The 7797-nt window shown below is 42.5% G+C and overlaps 1 long non-coding RNA gene across 1 annotated transcript in view; it reads right to left on the reverse strand.

The window, feature by feature from the left end:
* LOC108800113 overlaps positions 1–7797 on the reverse strand; it is a 24002-nt gene that overhangs the window by 442 nt on the left and 15763 nt on the right. The gene's annotated exons all lie outside the window — the stretch shown is intronic.

Here is a 7797-nt window from a genome sequence, read left to right on the forward strand (position 1 = left end):
TTTTTTTTCTTTTAACTATATAAAGAAAAAGTACTGAACATTAAAAACAGTTTTCCCTACAGTATGTGATAACCATGATAAATGTTCTGAAACATTTATTATTAGCCAATGTGTTTGTAAAATATAAAAGATGGGGTCACATCAGGTAAACAGATGCAAAACATGTCAAGCCTTAAAATTGCATGCGCCCGAGAAATTGCAAAAAACTGCAGGATTGCCCATAGGCAACGTTTTTAAAGCTTTTACCACTCATCAATTTTGTGTTAAAGAGGAACCTTACCCATATTTTTGAAATGACAACAAATACACCTGTAGAAATGTTTAGCAACGACAATCTACAAACATATACATCTAGACATTTGCAGGTTTGTATTCTTTGCATACCTCATTTTTCTTTTTCTGTTCCTCCCTATTCTTCTCACAGTGACCATTTTTACTAAGGGCAGATTAATATATCTCCCTTTACTTCCTGGAACTCTGGCACATGTGACTGGGAAATGTGACCATGCACATCATCTCAGGGAAGGAAAATGCCTTTCCCTGAGATCTCGTGACAGATGAGATTTCCCAGCAATGCACTGCTGATGTAACCTTCCCAGAATGCAACACTAATGCCCAAGAGGACCAGGAAGTGGGAAAATAATAATTAGTAAAAGAAAAATATATTTATTTAACTAATGAATTGTAAAAAACATAATAATCATATAGGGAATTATGTATGTATGTAAACCTAAATGATGATTGATTTTCTATATTTTAATCCGTCCAAGTGTGGAAATGCAGTTTAACTGAACTTCTGATTTTGAGTTACAAATGATAATTCAATCAGTAAGCCTGACAGGCAGACTGTAAGTATAGTTTAAACAGCTGTTAGGAATGTCCAAAATGGGATTGAAGGATGGAAAGAGTAGTTAAAGGAATATACATAAGTCAGGACTAAGAGTATGGAGCTTCATTATGCTAATGTGAATGACTTTTAAGGTAAACATTTAATAGGTTATTTTAAAGTAGAAGATGGATATAAGGACGGGGGATGGTCCTTCATGGAACTCACAGACACTGACACACTTACAAATGGACTCACAATGCAGACACACTCACACAAATACTCTAAACTTTTACAAGAACATACTTATACACTAACATAACTATTTTTATATTTTGTTAAACACATTTTATTTTCAATATTTTTATTGAGGTTTTGTCAAAGAACAAAGGAAAACCGTACAGTACAAATTACATAAAATAGAGCTGATGAATACTCCCAGAGAAAGCATAACAGATTGTATACAGTACCGAGAAACACACAGATAAATGAATGAGGGCGAGTGGTTCGTAGGAGTATGTGACAACCAACTAATGTGTCGGACCTCAACAAAGAAATTTTAAATAGTTACAATAGGGAGGGGTATGCTACTTGTATAAGAACAATACAAAAAAGAGGGGGGGGAAGAGGGAGACAAGAGAGAAGAGTGGGAGAATAGTAAAGAAGGAAAGGAGAGAGAGAAATAGAGATATATGGTTCCGCACGTAGAGCAATCCCGAAAAACTGTGATTTGATGGGGTAATGAAATGGCGGAGATGGCGGGATCTCAGAGTGTTAACAGGCGCGATCGAAGCCCAGGGGTAGGCATCGCAAGATCCATGGATCCCATATCTTTTGGAACTTTGCCATGGACTTACATCACAACAATATGGTTTGGGTCTCACTGACATCTGGCTGTCCCACGCACTCCCAGTGCGATAGTCCCAGGATTTCCACTGGAAATACAGTCCTCAGCAGCTTTCCTCAGCTCAAGGCCTGTTAGTATTCACCCCTCGTGGGTCACCGTCTCTCTCTGTCTCCCCGACAGGTATCTCAGGGTCACCAACCCTCTGGACCTCTCCAGCCTTCCTGTCTGTGTCCCTTGTGCTCACGGACACAGCAGAGTCTGCCTGCCATCGTGTGACTCTTGCACACCCACAACTCTCCCCTAAAGCACTGGGCTGGCTTCCTAATAAGGCTGCTCTCAGCCACCTGTTCAGCCCAACCTGGCCACTGGCAACACCTTGCCCCAGGACTAGAGATCCCATCCCACTATAGTCTGGAAAACCTGGAAGGAATTGAACAGCCAGTTCCTCCTATGAGAAAAGGAACAAAAGAGAGTGCCTCCATAGTGTAAAAACGTTATTTAATAGTAAAAACACACAGCTCTAAGGCTGTACTTACAACAGTTCGGTAGAATTAAAACCAGTAGAATAAGGTGAGAGGACGGAACCCCTGGCAGGGAGAATCTGGAGCGATGTAAAACACCAGTAACCTCGATCCCTGTATTGATAAATGGTTCACGCGTTTCTGGGGCACGCCCCCTTCATCAGAACCAATGAATGAACACCCCCTGTATCCTGCCTTAAATCTTTGATGGAGAGGGTCACATGGGATTTTTAGTCTAATCATCCAGTCGGTGTTGGAGGCTCATCTAGAGAAGGCAGCTGCAAGTGATCTCTAATTACTATTCAGCTCGAGCTAATCCACAATATAATGTCATACATGGAATGGACATAATGTGGATGCAATAACCGCCTAATTGACATAGATCAGCTCAGAAACAAGAGTGTGTTTCAGACTGATTGTGACTATTACTTTTAAATATTCGTCCCCATAGGAGTTATCGAAGCTTGGAAAATAAAAACACTAAAGCTGTCTCTAGATGGCCTTCACACTCACCTATGAAAATGGTGGAACAATGTATCTATTTGAAAAAAGGTGATATAAGCCCAGCATTTAAACGAATTTCGATAACAGAAACCCCTACTGTCTCAAAGTAATTATTATAGAAAAATGGATGTAATATATTCGAGTTATTACTTCAAGTGATTACTATAAAAATGGATGTAATATATTCAAGTGATTACAACAAGTGACTTGTGATGAGAAATTCATCTTATGAAAATTATTAGTGTATAGAATAAATTAATATATTGCACATATCCAAAACCCATAAACCAATTCACATACATTCGTCTTTGGCTGGTAGATGTTGGTGTTCACCAATAGAGCTGGATGGAAACCAACCATAATGGGAATAGTCCCAGCCAACAAAATGCATTGAAACTCATAAAAGTGTGTACTATCATCCACTAGTGCATAAGTGATCTAGATATGACTTATAAAAATAATGAACATAATATTCAACATCAACAACCACAATATATGGATGTCAAAGTAAAACACCTAAATTCTATAAAAACCACTACTAAGAGTGGCACCGCTGTCGAGCACATATGGATAAACACACGCATTCACATCCCCAAGTGGACATTTCTAAAAGAATGTAGAATGTGTGTGTGTGTATATTCCCAACCCCTCTAAATGAAAAAAAACAACAAATGAGCGAAAAAATAAATAAACAATAATTTTCTTCTTTTTTTTCTTTTCTCCCCTTTCCTTTCCCCCTTTCCCCTCCTTCTTCTCCTTGTTCCTTTTCCTCCTTCCTTCCCATTAAAGTGCCGATGCCAATTCCATTCCCTTATTCAATCCCAACAGAAAGCAATCTGTGTGCCTCGCTAACATAATCCTTACGATCCTGGATCACCAGCCCTCCCCCCTTGTCAGCTTGTTTAATCACTAGATCTTTATTTTTACTAAGGACTTGTACCGCATCAAATTCTTTTGGATTCAAGTTGTATACCTTTTTCCTCTCACAGAACAGATCTTTTTAAATTCCATAAGGACCAATTGGTAAAAGGTGGTGATGAGGTCACCTTTGGAACTGAGAGGGTAGAAATTGGACTTGGGCTTAAAGTGTGTATGAAGAATATCGGGGTCACAACAATTGAGTGATTCTAGTTTGAACTCCTCACCATCCCAGAGCTCCCCCCAAAAAAGTAAATTATCATCATTAGAGTCTTCAGCATTAATGGTAACCTCAGGGATGCTGGTGACTTGTGAATGGGGATTTTTGGCATCTTTAATAAGAAAATGACGATGTAACGTCAATTTTCTGATGTATTTATGAAGATTAAAAAAAAGCAAAAATTCATTGGGTGCAGAGGAGGGTGCAAAGTTTAACCCTTTTTGAAGGATGGCAATTTCATTTTCTTGCAATAGATGACTCGAGAGGTTAAAAATCTTAACCGTATTGTTAGCACTATTGGTTGCTGCAGCTAAAACACTGTTTTTCCTTTTTTGTTGGACCTGGAGTCCTGCTCTGCATCCTCTCCTGTGTCTGGTGTTCTTTTGATTTTTGCTTTTAGAGTCCTGAGGTCCAACAAAAAATCGTGGTGAGTATGAATGGCCTTTCCCCCTTCCAACAGGTTGTTGGAAGGTGGGCCATTATGTTTAAGTTTGGTCCCAACTCTCTCCCATTCAGCTGAACTATCTCGTTGTTCTAATTCTATAGGAGAGGTGTTTCTCTGAATGGACAGGATGTGATCTTCATCTACAATGTTGTGTGTTGAAGGACAAGATTGACCTGGGGGTCTATGTTCCCCAATGGACCCCGTCTGGTACTGCGGGCTGTGGACCTCAGAAATGGTATTACGATTAAATTAATTGGAATAAACAGTTCCCTCCCTTGAGCGATTGTGTGCCCTATAACCTTTAGTGGCTTGCCCCTCTGTTTGGGTTCTATAATTGTGGGCAAAATAATTTTTGGAATGTTTATGACCATTAGGCCTGTGGGAAATAAAGGTCCTAGAGGGGTTATTTTCTAATGAAGGAGACCGAATGGCCTTAAAGAACCAAACGGAGCAGCCTCTTTGAAATGTACGTCCCCGCTGGCCAAATTTGTTCCGAAATGTGGCCTGGTTGGGGGGGGAGAAAAAAAGTTGTTATTGGTATGTGAGAAATGTGCTGGGGACAAAGAGGGGAATGGTGATTTGGATCTGGAATGTGATGGGGATCTGAAATTGGAGTTGCCACGGTCACCTGGATGGCATCTGATGTGGTTTCTAGTTGAGTGGGATTGCTTCCAAGTGAAGACTTTCCCCTCCCGAAAATCTGACTGATCTCTCTGGTGTTTCCCCCATTTTTTCTTAATGAGATCTTGTTCAAAGTCAAGTATCTTTCCCTTAAATTTATTGTCCCATTCTAAAAATTGCGGATGTGTGCAAAAAACTTTAATTTCATCAATTAGTCTGGTTATTTTATTTTTATTTTTTCAAATTGACAATTTTTATTGAGTTTTATAAACAGACAGTACAGAAGTGACCAAAGTCATGAAACAATGAGTAAGAGGTCATGCGGACCAAAAGTCATGAAACAATGAGTAAGAGGTCATGCGGACCAAAACCAAGTATACATTGTGTAGCAAGCAACAGTGCACCGTTAAACCCACTGCAGTGTCGGGCCCCCAACAAGAGGAAATACATGTAACCCTCATGGAATGTAATTACCCTGGCTAACATGCAGTACCGCTCATGTAAAGAAAAAATAACAAAATAAACAATAAAAATCGGAGGTATACATCTATTTCCCGCACCATACTTATGGTCAGCAGTATAACAGGTTAGAGGTGGAGTGCAATACTGTAATCCTGAAAAGAGCTTGATCTGGTGTTACGCATGAACCAGGCACGCTGGCCTAGAGAACAAACAAAAAGTGGTGGCCCAGGACAGTACCCTGGAACAAGAAAAATAAGCAATAAGAGAAATAGAAGGTAGAAAAAGCTGGTTACCGGCTCATTTCGCATCTCCATCCACCGCGGATGACATCCCCTGATCCCCCTCTAATGCATCCCAGGCCTCCCACACCTTATTGTGCAACTTCCAGGTGTTATTTAGTCTAGCAGTCAGGTATTCTAGTTTTTGGACATCTTTAATTCTGGTATACAGATCCAGGTCTGACGGCGGGGTGGTGGGCTTCCAGTGAAGGGCAATGAGACAGCGTGCTGCCGTCAGCACATGGGATGACTGTTTTTAATCATATTTATGGCCCCCGATGAGGGGATGACCCAGCAGGTAGTGCAGTGGATCCATTGGGATCCTACGCTTAAGAAGGTTCTCCAGTATATCCTGTACATTCCTCCAGAAGGGCTTGATCCGACTACACTGCCAAAATATATGGAACAGGGAACCACAATATATACCTCCAGGTATATATTGTGGAGAAACTCAGGGGTGTGGTACCAATGGTATAGTACTTTATACTGACTTTCCTTGTAGGTAGAGCAGATGGAGGATGTAGATGCCGCTCTCCAAATACTCTCCCACTGCTCCTGTGAGATGGACACTCCCATCAGCTCCTCCCACCGCCGCATGAATGAGTGCCTCGTAAATTCACCCGGTTTGTCCGCACCCAGTATTCCATATATAGCGGAGATCAAGCCCCTGGAGGAAGGCGGTTCTACACACAGTTATTCAAACGGGGTGCATTGCGGGAATATATGGGACTTAGCTATGGACTGGGCATAGTGTTTAACCTGGAGGTACGCAAAGAGGGTGCTGGGGGGAAGTTGGTGTTTTTCTTTCAGAAGTGAGAAGGGGTGTAGAACTCCCGTTCGACGATTAATAATATCTCTATCGAAAGAGATGTTTTTCCTCCCAGGGCAATGCCCATCTCTTCTCCATGCTAGCCAGAAGAGATGGGGTATAGAGAAAAGAAGCCATGGGCGACCGTGGGGTTGATAAATGAAACGCAAATCTAAATTTAAACCAGGTCCTTCTGGTACATAGCATGGACGTCAGGAGGGAAGAGGATGGGAGAGGTGTCGGCAGCGCCCACAGGAGGGAGTTAAGGTGAATCGGCGCAAGCCACAGGGACTCAATCTCAACCCACACCACGTGAGGCGACATGGCACTCCAAAAAGGTACAGCCCGCAGCTGAGCCGCGGCAAAGTAGTGGGAGATATTGGGTAGCACCAGGCCACCCCGGTGCTTGGGGGCACAAAGTATTTGCTGGGAGACCCTATGGCGCCCTCCCCCCCATATAAAGTGTGAGATCTGTCCTTGCAGGGATCGAAGGTCCGAGGCCGGTATGGGAATCGGCAATGTGTTGAAATAATAAAGCAATTTCGGGAGCAAGGTCATTTTAACGGCTGCTATTTTCCCAGTGAGTGATAGGTTATATGGGCCCCATTTATGCAGGAGAGATCGCAGGGTAGAGTAGAGAGATGGAATGGCTGCAGCAAACGGGCCCACCACACCGATGCAGGCCAGGAGAGACCCCAGGAAAGGCCAACCAAGCCTGTCAAAGTCCTTCTCAGCGTCCAAGCTGAGAAGGACCATTCCCACTCCCCTACGATTCGCGATGTCTATCTGGTTGACAAGTCTGCATGACAGTTCCTCCTCTCCAAAGGTATTCACATCGTGGAACCTCTCAGCCCTTCTGGCTGAGAGTCCTGGGCACCAAAGTTGCCATACTACACCGTGGCATTGCCATGCACTGCCACAATACTTGTACACTTACATAACTAGTTTTATATTTTGTTTCATGCCATTTATCTTGCAATCATTTTTTTGTTTTATGCAAGAACGTGCGTGTACAGGGGGGCAGAAAACATTTTTTGTGTTTTTTAAAAAAATTGTGTCACTTTTTTTACACTTAAAAAGAGAGCTATGTGGTAACCTTTTTATCCCATAGTTCTCGTAAGGGTCACAGGAGGGCATATACTAGCATCTTTCCATGACCCAAAGCTCAGTATATCAGCCAGCTGCAGCTCACTATATACTGAGAGCGGCGCAGTTGGGACGGATCCAGACAATGCTGTTGACATCCACCCAGCTGCGTGAGTGACAGCTAGCTGTGCCCACCCCCTTACCGTCCATTCCTCCAGTCAGTGCTGGAGGACCGGAGCGGGGGGGGGGGGGACCCCTGCG

The sequence above is a fragment of the Nanorana parkeri genome, unplaced genomic scaffold, assembly GCF_000935625.1.
Source record: "Nanorana parkeri isolate BGI_ZX_2015 unplaced genomic scaffold, ASM93562v1 scaffold1920, whole genome shotgun sequence".
In the NCBI taxonomy this organism is placed as follows: Eukaryota; Metazoa; Chordata; class Amphibia; order Anura; family Dicroglossidae; genus Nanorana; species Nanorana parkeri.